The 15,572-nt window shown below is 49.5% G+C and overlaps 16 non-coding genes across 16 annotated transcripts; all 16 read right to left on the bottom strand.

Annotated features, from left to right (window-relative positions):
• Positions 1 to 4,357: 4,357 nt before the first annotated feature.
• Trnak-cuu (transfer RNA lysine (anticodon CUU)) lies at positions 4,358 to 4,430 on the bottom strand. Its single transcript has one exon. It is a non-coding gene; the product is annotated as a tRNA-Lys (tRNA).
• Positions 4,431 to 4,880: 450 nt separating this feature from the next.
• Positions 4,881 to 4,953, bottom strand: Trnar-ucg (transfer RNA arginine (anticodon UCG)). Its single transcript has one exon. It is a non-coding gene; the product is annotated as a tRNA-Arg (tRNA).
• A 496-nt stretch (positions 4,954 to 5,449) lies between these two features.
• On the bottom strand, positions 5,450 to 5,521 carry Trnat-agu (transfer RNA threonine (anticodon AGU)). The gene has a single exon. It is a non-coding gene; the product is annotated as a tRNA-Thr (tRNA).
• Positions 5,522 to 5,859: 338 nt separating this feature from the next.
• Trnak-cuu (transfer RNA lysine (anticodon CUU)) lies at positions 5,860 to 5,932 on the bottom strand. The gene has a single exon. It is a non-coding gene; the product is annotated as a tRNA-Lys (tRNA).
• Positions 5,933 to 6,382: 450 nt separating this feature from the next.
• On the bottom strand, positions 6,383 to 6,455 carry Trnar-ucg (transfer RNA arginine (anticodon UCG)). Its single transcript has one exon. It is a non-coding gene; the product is annotated as a tRNA-Arg (tRNA).
• Positions 6,456 to 7,375: 920 nt separating this feature from the next.
• Positions 7,376 to 7,448, bottom strand: Trnak-cuu (transfer RNA lysine (anticodon CUU)). Its single transcript has one exon. It is a non-coding gene; the product is annotated as a tRNA-Lys (tRNA).
• A 450-nt stretch (positions 7,449 to 7,898) lies between these two features.
• Positions 7,899 to 7,971, bottom strand: Trnar-ucg (transfer RNA arginine (anticodon UCG)). Its single transcript has one exon. It is a non-coding gene; the product is annotated as a tRNA-Arg (tRNA).
• Positions 7,972 to 9,399: 1,428 nt separating this feature from the next.
• Trnar-ucg (transfer RNA arginine (anticodon UCG)) lies at positions 9,400 to 9,472 on the bottom strand. The gene has a single exon. It is a non-coding gene; the product is annotated as a tRNA-Arg (tRNA).
• Positions 9,473 to 9,979: 507 nt separating this feature from the next.
• Trnat-agu (transfer RNA threonine (anticodon AGU)) lies at positions 9,980 to 10,051 on the bottom strand. The gene has a single exon. It is a non-coding gene; the product is annotated as a tRNA-Thr (tRNA).
• Positions 10,052 to 10,386: 335 nt separating this feature from the next.
• On the bottom strand, positions 10,387 to 10,459 carry Trnak-cuu (transfer RNA lysine (anticodon CUU)). Its single transcript has one exon. It is a non-coding gene; the product is annotated as a tRNA-Lys (tRNA).
• Positions 10,460 to 10,909: 450 nt separating this feature from the next.
• On the bottom strand, positions 10,910 to 10,982 carry Trnar-ucg (transfer RNA arginine (anticodon UCG)). The gene has a single exon. It is a non-coding gene; the product is annotated as a tRNA-Arg (tRNA).
• Positions 10,983 to 11,492: 510 nt separating this feature from the next.
• Trnat-agu (transfer RNA threonine (anticodon AGU)) lies at positions 11,493 to 11,564 on the bottom strand. The gene has a single exon. It is a non-coding gene; the product is annotated as a tRNA-Thr (tRNA).
• An 855-nt stretch (positions 11,565 to 12,419) lies between these two features.
• Trnar-ucg (transfer RNA arginine (anticodon UCG)) lies at positions 12,420 to 12,492 on the bottom strand. The gene has a single exon. It is a non-coding gene; the product is annotated as a tRNA-Arg (tRNA).
• A 1,423-nt stretch (positions 12,493 to 13,915) lies between these two features.
• Positions 13,916 to 13,988, bottom strand: Trnar-ucg (transfer RNA arginine (anticodon UCG)). Its single transcript has one exon. It is a non-coding gene; the product is annotated as a tRNA-Arg (tRNA).
• Positions 13,989 to 14,492: 504 nt separating this feature from the next.
• On the bottom strand, positions 14,493 to 14,564 carry Trnat-agu (transfer RNA threonine (anticodon AGU)). Its single transcript has one exon. It is a non-coding gene; the product is annotated as a tRNA-Thr (tRNA).
• Positions 14,565 to 15,425: 861 nt separating this feature from the next.
• Trnar-ucg (transfer RNA arginine (anticodon UCG)) lies at positions 15,426 to 15,498 on the bottom strand. Its single transcript has one exon. It is a non-coding gene; the product is annotated as a tRNA-Arg (tRNA).
• Positions 15,499 to 15,572: the final 74 nt, after the last annotated feature.

The raw sequence follows: 15,572 nt of genomic DNA, 5'->3' as shown, positions 1-15,572 counted from the left end.
AGCCGCGTGGGGGAAGGGAGGCGGATGCGATAGGCGAGGCGGAGTGTATGCCGTTCAAGGATTTGAAGGGATTTGTAAAAGGTAGGCGGGGCAGAGATCCAGGCGGGATGGGCATAACAGAGGATAGGGCGGATGAGAGATTTATAGGTGTGGAGGACGGTGGAGGGGTCCAGACCCCATGTGCGGCCAGAAAGGAGCTTCAGGAGGTGGAGTCGGGAGCGTGCCTTGGCTTGGATTGTCCGGAGATGAGGGGTCCAGGAGAGGCGACGGTCAAGGGTGACGCCAAGGTACTTGAGGGTGGGTGTGAGGTTAATAGGACGGCCATAAATGGTAAGATAGAAATCAAGGAGACGGAAGGAAGGGGTGGTTTTGCCTACGATGATTGCCTGGGTCTTGGAAGGATTGACCTTGAGCAACCACTGGTTACACCAAGAGGTGAACCGGTCAAGATGGGATTGGAGAAGGTGTTGGGAGCGTTGCAGGGTGGGGGCAAGGGCAAGGAAGGCGGTGTCATCGGCGTACTGGAGAAGGTGAAGGGGGGCTGCAGGTGGAGGCATGTCCGCCGTATAAAGAAGGTAAAGAAGAGGGGAAAGGACGGAACCTTGGGGCACACCGGCAGAGGGGTAGAAGGTGTAGGAATCAGTGTTGTGGATAGTGACATAGGAAGGGCGGTGGGAAATGAAGGAGGCGATCAGACGGACGTAGTTAATAGGAAGAGCAAAGGTTTGGAGCTTGAAGAGGAGACCAGAATGCCACACTCGGTCATAGGCGCGTTCAAGGTCAAGGGAGAGGAATATGGCGGAGCGACGGGAGTTGAGTTGTTCGGAGAGGAGGTGAGTGAGGTGAAGGAGAAGGTCATCGGCAGAGAAGGATGGTCGAAAGCCACATTGGGTGGAGGGAAGGAAGCGGTGCCGGTGGAGATGCTGGTGGATGCGGCGGGTTAGAATGGATTCCAGGACCTTGCTGAAGACCGAGGTAAGGCTTATAGGACGGTAGGAGGAGGCAGCAGAAGGTGGTTTATCGGGTTTGAGGAACATCAGGATCCGGGAGGTTTTCCACAGGTCGGGGTAGAAGCCGGTGGACAAGACCACATTGTACAGCCTGGCCAGGGTGGAGAGGAAGGGGGCGGGAGCTTCACGGAGGTGACGGTAAGTAACACGGTCGTGACCAGGAGCAGTGTTGCGTTTGGTGCGGAGTATATCGATGATGTCTTGAGTAGTTATAGGGGTATTGAGTTCAGTGTGTGTAATGTTGTCCAAGTACTGGAAGCCAGGAGCTAGTGGAGGGATAGAGGTGTCAGTTCGATCGCGGACATCGGGGAAGAGGGAATAATCGAACTGGGGATCGTCAGGGATGGTAAAGACATCGGTGAGGTAGGAGGCAAAATGGTTGGCCTTACTAAGGTTGTCAGGAAAGGGATTGTCATTATGAAGGAGAGGATAGTAAGGGGGGGGTTTTGATCCAGTAAGGCGGCGGAAGGCTGACCAGTATTTGGACGAGTTAATAGGTAGGGTAGCATTAAGACGGGTGCATGTCTGTCGCCAGTCCCGGCGTTTCTTAGCCGCGAGCAAGTTCCGGATGTGTCTCTGGAGTTGGCGGTGGCGTTGTAGTATGTCCCGGTCACGCGTGTGGAGGAAGGCACGGTAGAGACGACGGGATTCTCGAAGGAGGAGGACGGCCTGTGGGGGTAAAGTGGGACGGTGCGGGTGGATGGCGACGGTAGGGATGTGGGCCTCCACGGCCTCAGACAAGGTCTGCTGGAGAAAGGATGCGGCATGGGTTATGTCATGTGGGCGGTGGTAGGTGAGGGGGTGGCTATCGACCCAGGTAGTAAGGGTATCCCGGTATGCATTCCAGTCGGCACGGGAGTAATCATGGACATACTGGGGGGGAGGGTCAAGGCGAGGATCGGGACGGGGGCGACGACCGTCTGATATGGTAAGAAGGACAGGGAGATGGTCACTGCCAATAGGGTCGAGGACGTCCACCGCTATGCGGCCAAGGAGATTGGGGGAGGCTAGGACGACATCGGGTGTGGTATTGGATTCAGGGCGGGTGTGTTGGGGAAGAGGAAGGACATCTCCTTGGATGGTGGCGAGGAACCGATGCCACCGCCGTAACTGGGTGGCGGAGCGACTATGGATATTGAGATCTGCGGCAATCACGTAGGAGGAGAAGGTACGGTCGATGTGGGAAAGGAAGTCAAAAGGAATAGGGGCAGAGGGGCGGACATAGATGGTGGCGCAGGTAACGGTGAGGCCGGGGAAGAATAGACTAAGGATCAGGTGTTCCGTGGGGTTGGGAAGGAGGGGTTGGAGCCGAACAGGGATCTGGCGATGGTGGCCAATGGCAACTCCGCCACGCGCTATCGGGAGGGGGTTGTCAGAGCGGTGAAGGAGGTAGGGCGAGGTATGGACAGTATGGTGGGGCTGGAGGAATGTTTCGTTTAGGAGGAAGGCATCCACGCGGTGGGTGGTGAGGGTATGCATAAGGAGATTCTTGTTGACAGGAAGGGAACGGATGTTGTTAAACAGGATACGTTGCTGTCGCGCCATAGTGGGAATTTAGACGAGGGTGTCGAGACGGGAGAAGGTAAAATGGGCCTGGTTATGGGAGTAGGTGGCGTAAGTGTTGAGCTGGAAGACGGAACGGGCGGCAAGGGATACCTGCTGGAGGGTGTGGGGGCGCTGAAAGGGGTGGATGTTCTGAAGGACAACGGTTACAAAGCGGATGATGTCCTCAGCTGTGGGGGGGGGGGACGGAGGGAATTGCCGGGAGGGGTGGGGGCATCCAAGGAGCGGACAGGGACAGTGAGTTCAGGAGCGGAGGGAGGGGGTCGGGCCTTGCACTTTTGGGAGTAGGTTGGGTGTTGGAGGTTACAGGTGTTACAGGAGGGGGGGGACTGAAGGTTAGGGCACTGCCGGAGGAAGTGCGCTTCTTTGCAGTGCGGGCAGACGGGGGCCTCGCGGCACTCAGATGTAGGATGTGCATTATAGCGCAAGCACCTCTGGCAGCGGATGGACTGTGGAGGGGAGCGGGAGGGGTCGACCTTATAACGGCGGTTGAAAAGGAGGGCACCCTCCTTGAGGAGGAGGTCTATGGAGGGAGCATGCTCGGAGAACACCCGCATGAGGCGGGTGGGGCCGGCTGGATTGTGAATCCGGCGGACAGCTCGAACCTCTAGATAGGGATGGGCCTTCAGCTCTGCCAACACCTCCTCCTCCGTGATCATCGGGCTAAGCCGAGTGATCACGGCAGTGAGGGTCGGTGGGCGACGGGGCGGCTGGGGTTGTCGGGATGAGGAGGGGGGGGGAGCAGGGGCAAGGGAGGCATGGGGACCAAACCGTTTGAGGGGAATGCGGGAGAGGATGTCGGAGTGGAGGGTGGGGCTGGGGGATGTGATCAGGACGGAGTCCCGACGGGGGGTGAGAAGGGAGATCGGGGCACCGGGGAAGTGCTGGCGGAGGAGAAGGGTAAGATTGCGGGCCTCCAGGAGAGAGGGATCAGGGTGAGAAAGGAGGTACCTGTAGGAGGGGGAGGTAGAGGAGGGAGTAGATAGGGAAGGTGAGGTGGTATCCATGGCATCCTGGGGGGTTGGAGGGGGGAGAGTCTGCGACTTCTTGGGAGCAGAAGAGGCTGGGGTGCCGCTGGGACGTTTCACAGCGGGAGAGGGACGGGAAGAGGTGTGGGGGATGGGGACGACCGGGAGATGGCGGGAGACGGCAGGTCCCACTGGCGGTGCAGGCACTGGTGGTGGTGCTGGTGCTGGCGCTGGGGCTGGAGCTGGCGCCATATGCCGTACCGCTTTGGCAAATGCTTTATCAGCGCCATTCGCCTTAATCACACCTGAGAGTAATTCTTAATAAAACGCCTCTCGCTAATTCTTCGCCATCACAGATACTGTTTGCTATACGGCCATGACGCGCAACTGATTTCCAAAATTCGTCTTCCTCCTGTGAGGATGGAACTCACGACTCCTGGTTTACTAGACCAGTGCTCTACCACTGAGGTAAAGAGGCGCGGCCTAGCGGAACTTTTGCGTACTTCGTCCGTACGGTCGTCTGAATCTTCAGACTTCAGCTGACAACACTTCATATTTTTCACTAATATTTGCAGCTATGGCGACCCATTACTGCTTGGATACACATCTGACACGTAGCCGATGTTCTCTCCAAACAAAATCACCTGCACTTCAGAACATGACTTTCACACATGTCTACAAAATCAACTTCACCTTCAAATACAGTTTTCTTGCGACTGATTGAGACGTAGGCAAATTTTAAAGTTGCTATTTCCATTACATCACGTTAATCAGAAAATCGGTAATTTACATCTGCAGTGGAGAAAAATTCCGTTCCGCCCAGCGAAGGGCTCGAACCCACGACCCTGTGATTAAGAGTCTCATGCTCTACCGACTGAGCTAGCCGTGCTGCCTCGTTGGGTACCTCCTGGGTAGCAGATCACACAGTACTCGTTTGGGTTGGTTGGTCCCATACAGAATCTCTCCATGCTGCCTAATGTTTTCCTAACGACACTCGTCACGTACTTCACTTTTATTTCATAATCATTTCTGAGAGGTAAAGGAATTGCATTACAATCTGCAGAGCTAGCGGCGTCAAAATTAACACACATACTTGACGTGACTCAAAAGCCGAACGAGTTACTTTCCAACGTTGTTTTAGATGTGCAAGTGCCAGTCAAACCTCGCGGTGAGGGCACTCTGCCGACCATTTCGCTAGTTAACACCGGTCTTCTTGTGTGTGTTTCAAGCTCAAGACCATCTCCAAGCACAAAATGGTCAACAGCAACATTCAGACGGTTTCGTACTGCACAATTGCTTCATTAAAACCGTATGTTTGTTTCTCAGAACTGGAAAAACACGACCGTGACAGGATTCGAACCTGCAATCTTCGGATCCGAAGTCCGACGCCTTATCCATTAGGCCACACGGTCACTGACGACCAAGTATAACTTATATACGATTCATCTGGAAACGCTCACACCCCCTGAGGAATTGTGTTTTCGTTCCACACAGCCGCTGCCCCTTACTCTTTCCCACCCATTCGTTACATTCAACCTCTTACGAGACCGACCAAACATAGACAGGAAAACAAGACCACACACTTTGCGCAATCGGAATCGATGGCAGGGTGTCCCTCGCCGCATTTGCTACGATGGCCGTTTTGCTAATTCTGCAGAAGCGGCGGCGGCGACGACAACGACGACCGCGGGAGGCTCAGAGATTTGTGAGAAATACATCTATAAAATGTAATTCAGAATGCCTCGTCCCACCTTATGCCGTACCGCTTTGGCAAATGCTTTATCAGCGCCATTCGCCTTAATCACATCTGAGAGTAATTCTTAATAAAACGCCTCTCGCTAATTGTTCGCCATCACAGATACTGTTTGCTATACGGCCATGACGCGCAACTGATTTCCAAAATTCGTCTTCCTCCTGTGAGGATGGAACTCACGACTCCTGGTTTACTAGACCAGTGCTCTACCACTGAGCTAAAGAGGCGCGGCCTAGCGGAACTTTTGCGTACTTCGTCCGTACGATCGTCTGAATCTTCAGACTTCAGCTGACAACACTTCATATTTTTCACTAATATTTGCAGCTATGGCGACCCATTACTGCTTGGATACACATCTGACACGTAGCCGATGTTCTCTCCAAACAAAATCACCTGCACTTCAGAACATGACTTTCACACATGTCTACAAAATCACCTTCACCTTCAAATACAGTTTTCTTGCGACTGATTGAGACGTAGGCAAATTTTAAAGTTGCTATTTCCATTACATCACGTTAATCAGAAAATCGGTAATTTACATCTGCAGTGGAGAAAAATTCCGTTCCGCCCAGCGAAGGGCTCGAACCCACGACCCTGTGATTAAGAGTCTCATGCTCTACCGACTGAGCTAGCCGTGCTGCCTCGTTGGGTACCTGCTGGGTAGCAGATCACACAGTACTCGTTTGGGTTGGTTGGTCCCATACAGAATCTCTCCATGCTGCCTAATGTTTTCCTAACGACACTCGTCACGTACTTCACTTTTATTTCATAATCATTTCTGAGAGGTAAAGGAATTGCATGACAATCTGCAGAGCTAGCGGCGTCAAAATTAACACACATACTTGACGTGACTCAAAAGCCGAACGAGTTACTTTCCAACGTTGTTTTAGATGTGCAAGTGCCAGTCAAACCTTGCGGTGAGGGCACTCTGCCGACCATTTCGCTAGTTAACACCGGTCTTCTTGTGTGTGTTTCAAGCTCAAGACCATCTCCAAGCACAAAATGGTCAACAGCAACATTCAGACGGTTTCGTACTGCACAATTGCTTCATTAAAACGGTATGTTTGTTTCTCAGAACTGGAAAAACACGACCGTGACAGGATTCGAACCTGCAATCTTCGGATCCGAAGTCCGACGCCTTATCCATTAGGCCACACGGTCACTGACGACCAAGTATAACTTATATACGATTCATCTGGAAACGCTCACACCCCCTGAGGAATTGTGTTTTCGTTCCACACAGCCGCTGCCCCTTACTCTTTCCCACCCATTCGTTACATTCAACCTCTTACGAGACCGACCAAACATAGACAGGAAAACAAGACCACACACTTTGCGCAATCGGAATCGATGGCAGGGTGTCCCTCGCCGCATTTGCTACGATGGCCATTTGCTAATTCTGCAGAAGCGGCGGCGGCGACGACGACGACGACGACGACGACGACGACGACCGCGAGAGGCTCAGAGATTTGTGAGAAATACATCTATAAAATGTAATTCAGTATGCCTTGCCCCACCTTATGCCGTACCGCTTTGGCAAATGCTTTATCAGCGCCATTCGCCTTAATCACATCTGAGAGTAATTCTTAATAAAACGCCTCTCGCTAATTGTTCGCCATCACAGATACTGTTTGCTATACGGCCATGACGCGCAACTGATTTCCAAAATTCGTCTTCCTCCTGTAAGGATGGAACTCACGACTCCTGGTTTACTAGACCAGTGCTCTACCACTGAGCTAAAGAGGCGCGGCCTAGCGGAACTTTTGCGTACATCGCCGCACGGTCGTCTGAATCTTCAGACTTCAGCTGACAACACTTCATATTTTTGACTAATATTAGCAGCTATGGCGACCCATTACTGCTTGGCTACACATCTGACACGTAGCCGATGTTCTCTCCAAACAAAACCACCTGCACTTCAGAACATGACTTTCACATGTCTACAAAATCACCTTCACCTTCAAATACAGTTTTCTAGCGACTGATTGAGACGTAGGCAAATTTTAAAGTTGCTATTTCCATTACATCACGTTAATCAGAAAATCGGTAATTTACATCTGCAGTGGAGAAAAATTCAGTTCCGCCCAGCGAAGGGCTCGAACCCACGACCCTGTGATTAAGAGTCTCATGCTCTACCGACTGAGCTAGCCGTGCTGCCTCGTTGGGTACCTCCTGGGTAGCAGATCACACAGTACTCGTTTGGGTCGGTTGGTCCCATACAGAATCTCTCCATGCTGCCTAATGTTTTCCTAACGACACTCGTCACGTACTTCACTTTTATTTCATAATCATTTCTGAGAGGTAAAGGAATTGCATGACAATCTGCAGAGCTAGCGGCGTCAAAATTAACACACATACTTGACGTGACTCAAAAGCCGAACGAGTTACTTTCCGACGTTGTTTTAGATGTGCAAGTGCCAGTCAAACCTCGCGGTGAGGGCACTCTGCCGACCATTTCGCTAGTTAACACCGGTCTTCTTGTGTGTGTTTCAAGCTCAAGACCATCTCCAAGCACAAAATGGTCAACAGCAACATTCAGACGGTTTCGTACTGCACAATTGCTACATTAAAACGGTATGTTTGTTTCTCAGAACTTAAAAAACACGACCGTGACAGGATTCGAACCTGCAATCTTCGGATCCGAAGTCCGACGCCTTATCCATTAGGCCACACGGTCACTGACGACCAAGTATAACTTATATACGATTCATCTCGAAACGCTCACACCCCCTGAGGAACTGTGTTTTCGTTCCACACAGCCGCTGCCCCTTACTCTTTCCCACCCATTCGTTACATTCAACCTCTTACGAGACCGACCAAACATAGACAGGAAAACAAGACCACACACTTTGCGCAATCGGAATCGATGGCAGGGTGTCCCTCGCCGCATTTGCTACGATGGCCATTTGCTAATTCTGCAGAAGCGGCGGCGGCGACGTCGACGACGACGATGACCGCGAGAGGCTCAGAGATTTATGAGAAATACATCTATAAAATGTAATTCAGAATGCCTCGTCCCACCTTATGCCGTACCGCTTTGGCAAATGCTTTATCAGCGCCATTCGCCTTAATCACATCTGAGAGTAATTCTTAATAAAACGCCTCTCGCTAATTGTTCGCCATCACAGATACTGTTTGCTATACGGCCATGACGCGCAACTGATTTCCAAAATTCGTCTTCCTCCTGTGAGGATGGAACTCACGACTCCTGGTTTACTAGACCAGTGCTCTACCACTGAGCTAAAGGGGCGCGGCCTAGCGGAACTTTTGCGTACTTCGTCCGTACGGTCGTCTGAATCTTCAGACTTCAGCTGACAACACTTCATATTTTTCACTAATATTTGCAGCTATGGCGACCCATTACTGCTTGGATACACATCTGACACGTAGCCGATGTTCTCTCCAAACAAAACCACCTGTACTTCAGAACATGACTTTCACATGTCTACAAAATCACCTTCACCTTCAGTTTTCTTGCGACTGATTGAGACGTAGGCAAATTTTAAAGTTGCTATTTCCATTACATCACGTTAATCAGAAAATCGGTAATTTACATCTGCAGCGGAGAAAAACTCCGTTCCGCCCAGGGTAGGGCTAGATCCCACGACCCTATGATTAAGAGTCTCATGCTATACCGACTGAGCTAGCCGTGCTGCCTCGTTGGGTACCTGCTGGGTAGCAGATCACACAGTACTCGTTTGGGTTGGTTGGTCCCATACAGAATCTCTCCATGCTGCCTAATGTTTTCCTAACGTCACACTCGTCACGTACTTCACTTTTATTTCATAATCATTTCTGAGAGGTAAAGGAATTGCATGACAATCTGCAGAGCTAGCGGCGTCAAAATTAACACACATACTTGACGTGACTCAAAAGCCGAACGAGTTACTTTCCGACGTTGTTTTAGATGTGCAAGTGCCAGTCAAACCTCGCGGTGAGGGCACTCTGCCGACCATTTCGCTAGTTAACACCGGTCTTCTTGTGTGTGTTTCAAGCTCAAGACCATCTCCAAGCACAAAATGGTCAACAGCAACATTCAGACGGTTTCGTACTGCACAATTGCTACATTAAAACGGTATGTTTGTTTCTAAGAACTAGAAAAACACGACCGTGACAGGATTCGAACCTGCAATCTTCGGATCCGAAGTCCGACGCCTTATCCATTAGGCCACACGGTCACTGACGACCAAGTATAACTTATATACGATTCATCTCGAAACGCTCACACCCCCTGAGGAATTGTGTTTTCGTTCCACACAGCCGCTGCCCCTTACTCTTTCCCACCCATTCGTTACATTCAACCTCTTACGAGACCGACCAAACATAGACAGGAAAACAAGACCACACACTTTGCGCAATCGGAATCGATGGCAGGGTGTCCCTCGCCGCATTTGCTACGATGGCCATTTGCTAATTCTGCAGAAGCGGCGGCGGCGACGACGACGACGACGACGACGACGACCGCGAGAGGCTCAGAGATTTGTGAGAAATACATCTATAAAATGTAATTCAGAATGCCTCGTCCCACCTTATGCCGTACCGCTTTGGCAAATGCTTTATCAGCGCCATTCGCCTTAATCACATCTGAGAGTAATTCTTAATAAAACGCCTCTCGCTAATTGTTCGCCACCACAGATACTGTTTGCTATACGGCCATGACGCGCAACTGATTTCCAAAATTCGTCTTCCTCCTGTGAGGATGGAACTCACGACTCCTGGTTTACTAGACCAGTGCTCTACCACTGAGCTAAAGAGGCGCGGCCTAGCGGAACTTTTGCGTACTTCGCCGCACGGTCGTCTGAATCATCAGACTTCAGCTGACAACACTTCATATTTTTGACTAATATTAGCAGCTATGGCGACCCATTACTGCTTGGCTACACATCTGACACGTAGCCGATGTTCTCTCCAAACAAAACCACCTGCACTTCAGAACATGACTTTCACGTGTCTACAAAATCACCTTCACCTTCAAATACAGTTTTCTTGCGACTGATTGAGACGTAGGCAAATTTTAAAGTTGCTATTTCCATTACATCACGTTAATCAGAAAATCGGTAATTTACATCTGCAGTGGAGAAAAATTCCGTTCCGCCCAGCGAAGGGCTCGAACCCACGACCCTGTGATTAAGAGTCTCATGCTCTACCGACTGAGCTAGCCGTGCTGCCGCGTTGGGTACCTCCTGGGTAGCAGATCACACAGTACTCGTTTGGGTTGGTTGGTCCCATACAGAAGCTCTCCATGCTGCCTAATGTTTTCCTAACGACACTCGTCACGTACTTCACTTTTATTTCATAATCATTTCTGAGAGGTAAAGGAATTGCATGACAATCTGCAGAGCTAGCGGCGTCAAAATTAACACACATACTTGACGTGACTCAAAAGCCGAACGAGTTACTTTCCGACGTTGTTCTAGATGTGCAAGTGCCAGTCAAACCTCGCGGTGAGGGCACTCTGCCGACCATTTCGCTAGTTAAAACCGGTCTTCTTGTGTGTGTTTCAAGCTCAAGACCATCTCCAAGCACAAAATGGTCAACAGCAACATTCAGACGGTTTCGTACTGCACAATTGCTACATTAAAACGGTATGTTTGCTTCTCAGAACTGGAAAAACACGACCGTGACAGGATTCGAACCTGCAATCTTCGGATCCGAAGTCCGACGCCTTATCCATTAGGCCACACGGTCACTGACGACCAAGTATAACTTATATACGATTCATCTCGAAACGCTCACACCCCCTGAGGAATTGTGTTTTCGTTCCACACAGCCGCTGCCCCTTACTCTTTCCCACCCATTCGTTACATTCAACCTCTTACGAGACCGACCAAACATAGACAGGAAAACAAGACCACACACTTTGCGCAATCGGAATCGATGGCAGGGTGTCCCTCGCCGCATTTGCTACGATGGCCATTTGCTAATTCTGCAGAAGCGGCGGCGGCGACGACGACGACGACGACGAAGACGACGACCGCGGGAGGCTCAGAGATTTGTGAGAAATACATCTATAAAATGTAATTCAGAATGCCTCGTCCCACCTTATGCCGTACCGCTTTGGCAAATGCTTTATCAGCGCCATTCGCCTTAATCACATCTGAGAGTAATTCTTAATAAAACGCCTCTCGCTAATTGTTCGCCATCACAGATACTGTTTGCTATACGGCCATGACGCGCAACTGATTTCCAAAATTCGTCTTCCTCCTGTGAGGATGGAACTCACGACTCCTGGTTTACTAGACCAGTGCTCTACCACTGAGCTAAAGAGGCGCGGCCTAGAGGAACTTTTGCGTACTTCGTCCGTACGGTCGTCTGAATCTTCAGACTTCAGCTGACAACACTTCATATTTTTCACTAATATTTGCAGCTATGGCGACCCATTACTGCTTGGATACACATCTGACACGTAGCCGATGTTCTCTCCAAACAAAATCACCTGCACTTCAGAACATGACTTTCACAGATGTCTACAAAATCACCTTCAAATACAGTTTTCTTGCGACTGATTGAGTCGTAGGCAAATTTTAAAGTTGCTATTTCCATTACATCACGTTAATCAGAAAATCGGTAATTTACATCTGCAGTGGAGAAAAATTCCGTTCCGCCCAGCGAAGGGCTCGAACCCACGACCCTGTGATTAAGAGTCTCATGCTCTACCGACTGAGCTAGACGTGCTGCCTCGTTGGGTACCTGCTGGGTAGCAGATCACACAGTACTCGTTTGGGTTGGTTGGTCCCATACAGAATCTCTCCATGCTGCCTAATATTTTCCTAACGACACTCGTCACGTACTTCACTTTTATTTCATAATCATTTCTGAGAGGTAAAGGAATTGCATGACAATCTGCAGAGCTAGCGGCGTCAAAATTAACACACATACTTGACGTGACTCAAAAGCCGAACGAGTTACTTTCCGACGTTGTTTTAGATGTGCAAGTGCCAGTCAAACTTCGCGGTGAGGGCACTCTGCCGACCATTTCGCTAGTTAACACCGGTCTTCTTGTGTGTGTTTCAAGCTCAAGACCATCTTCAAGCACAAAATGGTCAACAGCAACATTCAGACGGTTTCGTACTGCACAATTGCTACATTAAAACGGTATGTTTGTTTCTCAGAACTGGAAAAACACGACCGTGACAGGATTCGAACCTGCAATCTTCGGATCCGAAGTCCGACGCCTTATCCATTAGGCCACACGGTCACTGACGACCAAGTATAACTTATATACGATTCATCTCGAAACGCTCACACCCCCTGAGGAATTGTGTTTTCGTTCCACACAGCCGCTGCCCCTTACTCTTTCCCACCCATTCGTTACATTCAACCTCTTACGAGATCGACCAAACATAGACAGGAAAACAAGACCACACACTTTGCGCAATCGGAATCGATGGCAGGGTGTCCCTCGCCGCATTTGCTACGATGGCCATTTGCTAATTCTGCAGAAGCGGCGGCAGCGACGACGACGACGACGACCGCGAGAGGCTCAGAGATTTGTGAGAAATACATCTATAAAATGTAATTCAGAATGCCTCGTCCCACCTTATGCCGTACCGCTTTGGCAAATGCATTATCAGCGCCATTCGCCTTAATCACATCTGAGAGTAATTCTTAATAAAACGCCTCTCGCTAATTGTTCGCCATCACAGATACTGTTTGCTATACGGCCATGACGCGCAACTGATTTCCAAAATTCGTCTTCCTCCTGTGAGGATGGAACTCACGACTCCTGGTTTACTAGACCAGTGCTCTACCACTGAGCTAAAGGGGCGCGGCCTAGCGGAACTTTTGCGTACTTCGTCCGTACGGTCGTCTGAATCTTCAGACTTCAGCTGACAACACTTCATATTTTTCACTAATATTTGCAGCTATGGCGACCCATTACTGCTTGGATACACATCTGACACGTAGCCGATGTTCTCTCCAAACAAAACCACCTGCACTTCAGAACATGACTTTCACATGTCTACAAAATCACTTTCACCTTCAGTTTTCTTGCGACTGATTGAGACGTAGGCAAATTTTAAAGTTGCTATTTCCATTACATCACGTTAATCAGAAAATCGGTAATTTACATCTGCAGTGGAGAAAAATTCCGTTCCGCCCAGCGAAGGGCTCGAACCCACGACCCTGTGATTAAGAGTCTCATGCTCTACCGACTGTGCTAGCCGTGCTGCCTCGTTGGGTACTTCCTGGGTAGCAGATCACACAGTACTCGTTTGGGTTGGTTGGTCCCATACAGAAGCTCTCCATGCTGCCTAATGTTTTCCTAACGACACTCGTCACGTACTTCACTTTTATTTCATAATCATTTCTGAGAGGTAAAGGAATTGCATGACAATCTGCAGAGCTAGCGGCGTCAAAATTAACACACATACTTGACGTGACTCAAAAGCCGAACGAGTTACCTTCCGACGTTGTTTTAGATGTGCAAGTGCCAGTCAAACCTCGCGGTGAGGGCACTCTGCCGACCATTTCGCTAGTTAAAACCGGTCTTCTTGTGTGTGTTTCAAGCTCAAGACCATCTCCAAGCACAAAATGGTCAACAACAACATTCAGACGGTTTCGTACTGCACAATTGCTACATTAAAACGGTATGTTTGTTTCTCAGAACTGGAAAAACACGACCGTGACAGGATTCGAACCTGCAATCTTCGGATCCGAAGTTCGACGCCTTATCCATTAGGCCACACCGTCACTGACGACCAAGTATAACTTATATACGATTCATCTCGAAACGCTCACACCCCCTGAGGAATTGTGTTTTCGTTCCACACAGCCGCTGCCCCTTACTCTTTCCCACCCATTCGTTACATTCAACCTCTTACGAGACCGACCAAACATAGACAGGAAAACAAGACCACACACTTTGCGCAATCGGAATCGATGGCAGGGTGTCCCTCGCCGCATTTGCTACGATGGCCATTTGCTAATTCTGCAGAAGCGGCGGCGGCAACGACGACGACGACGACGACGACCGCGGGAGGCTCAGACATTTGTGAGAAATACATCTATAAAATGTAATTCAGAATGCCTCGTCCCACCTTATGCCGTACCGCTTTGGCAAATGCTTTATCAGCGCCATTCGCCTTAATCACATCTGAGAGTAATTCTTAATAAAACGCCTCTCGCTAATTGTTCGTCATCACAGATACTGTTTGCTATACGGCCATGACGCGCAACTGATTTCCAAAATTCGTCTTCCTCCTGTGAGGATGGAACTCACGACTCCTGGTTTACTAGACCAGTGCTCTACCACTGAGCTAAAGAGGCGCGGCCTAGCGGAACTTTTGCGTACTTCGTCCGTACGGTCGTCTGAATCTTCAGACTTCAGCTGACAACACTTCATATTTTTCACCAATATTTGCAGCTATGGCGACCCATTACTGCTTGGATACACATCTGACACGTAGCCGATGTTCTCTCCAAACAAAATCACCTGCACTTCAGAACATGACATTCACACATGTCTACAAAATCACCTTCACCTTCAAATACAGTTTTCTTGCGACTGATTGAGACGTAGGCAAATTTTAAAGTTGCTATTTCCATTACATCACGTTAATCAGAAAATCGGTAATTTACATCTGCAGTGGAGAAAAATTCCGTTCCGCCCAGCGAAGGGCTCGAACCCACGACCCTGTGATTAAGAGTCTCATGCTCTACCGACTAAGCTAGCCTTGCTGCCTCGTTGGGTACCTCCTGGGTAGCAGATCACACAGTACTCGTTTGGGTTGGTTGGTCCCATACAGAATCTCTCCATGCTGCCTAATATTTTCCTAACGACACTCGTCACGTACTTCACTTTTATTTCATAATCATTTCTGAGAGGTAAAGGAATTGCATGACAATCTGATGAGCTAGCGGCGTCAAAATTAACACACATACTTGACGTGACTCAAAAGCCGAACGAGTTAATTTCCGACGTTGTTTTAGATGTGCAAGTGCCAGTCAAACCTCGCGGTGAGGGCACTCTGCCGACCATTTCGCTAGTTAACACCGGTCTTCTTGTGTGTGTTTCAAGCTCAAGACCATCTTCAAGCACAAAATGGTCAACAGCAACATTCAGACGGTTTCGTACTGCACAATTGCTACATTAAAACGGTATGTTTGTTTCTCAGAACTGGAAAAACACGACCGTGACAGGATTCGAACCTGCAATCTTCGGATCCGAAGTCCGACGCCTTATCCATTAGGCCACACGGTCACTGACGACCAAGTATAACTTATATACGATTCATCTCGAAACGCTCACACCCCCTGAGGAATTGTGTTTTCGTT

This window comes from Schistocerca gregaria, chromosome 11 (assembly GCF_023897955.1).
Source record: "Schistocerca gregaria isolate iqSchGreg1 chromosome 11, iqSchGreg1.2, whole genome shotgun sequence".
In the NCBI taxonomy this organism is placed as follows: domain Eukaryota; kingdom Metazoa; phylum Arthropoda; class Insecta; order Orthoptera; family Acrididae; genus Schistocerca; species Schistocerca gregaria.
Note: the sequence above shows the minus strand (reverse complement) of the source record. Positions and strands in the feature narration are given on the sequence as shown.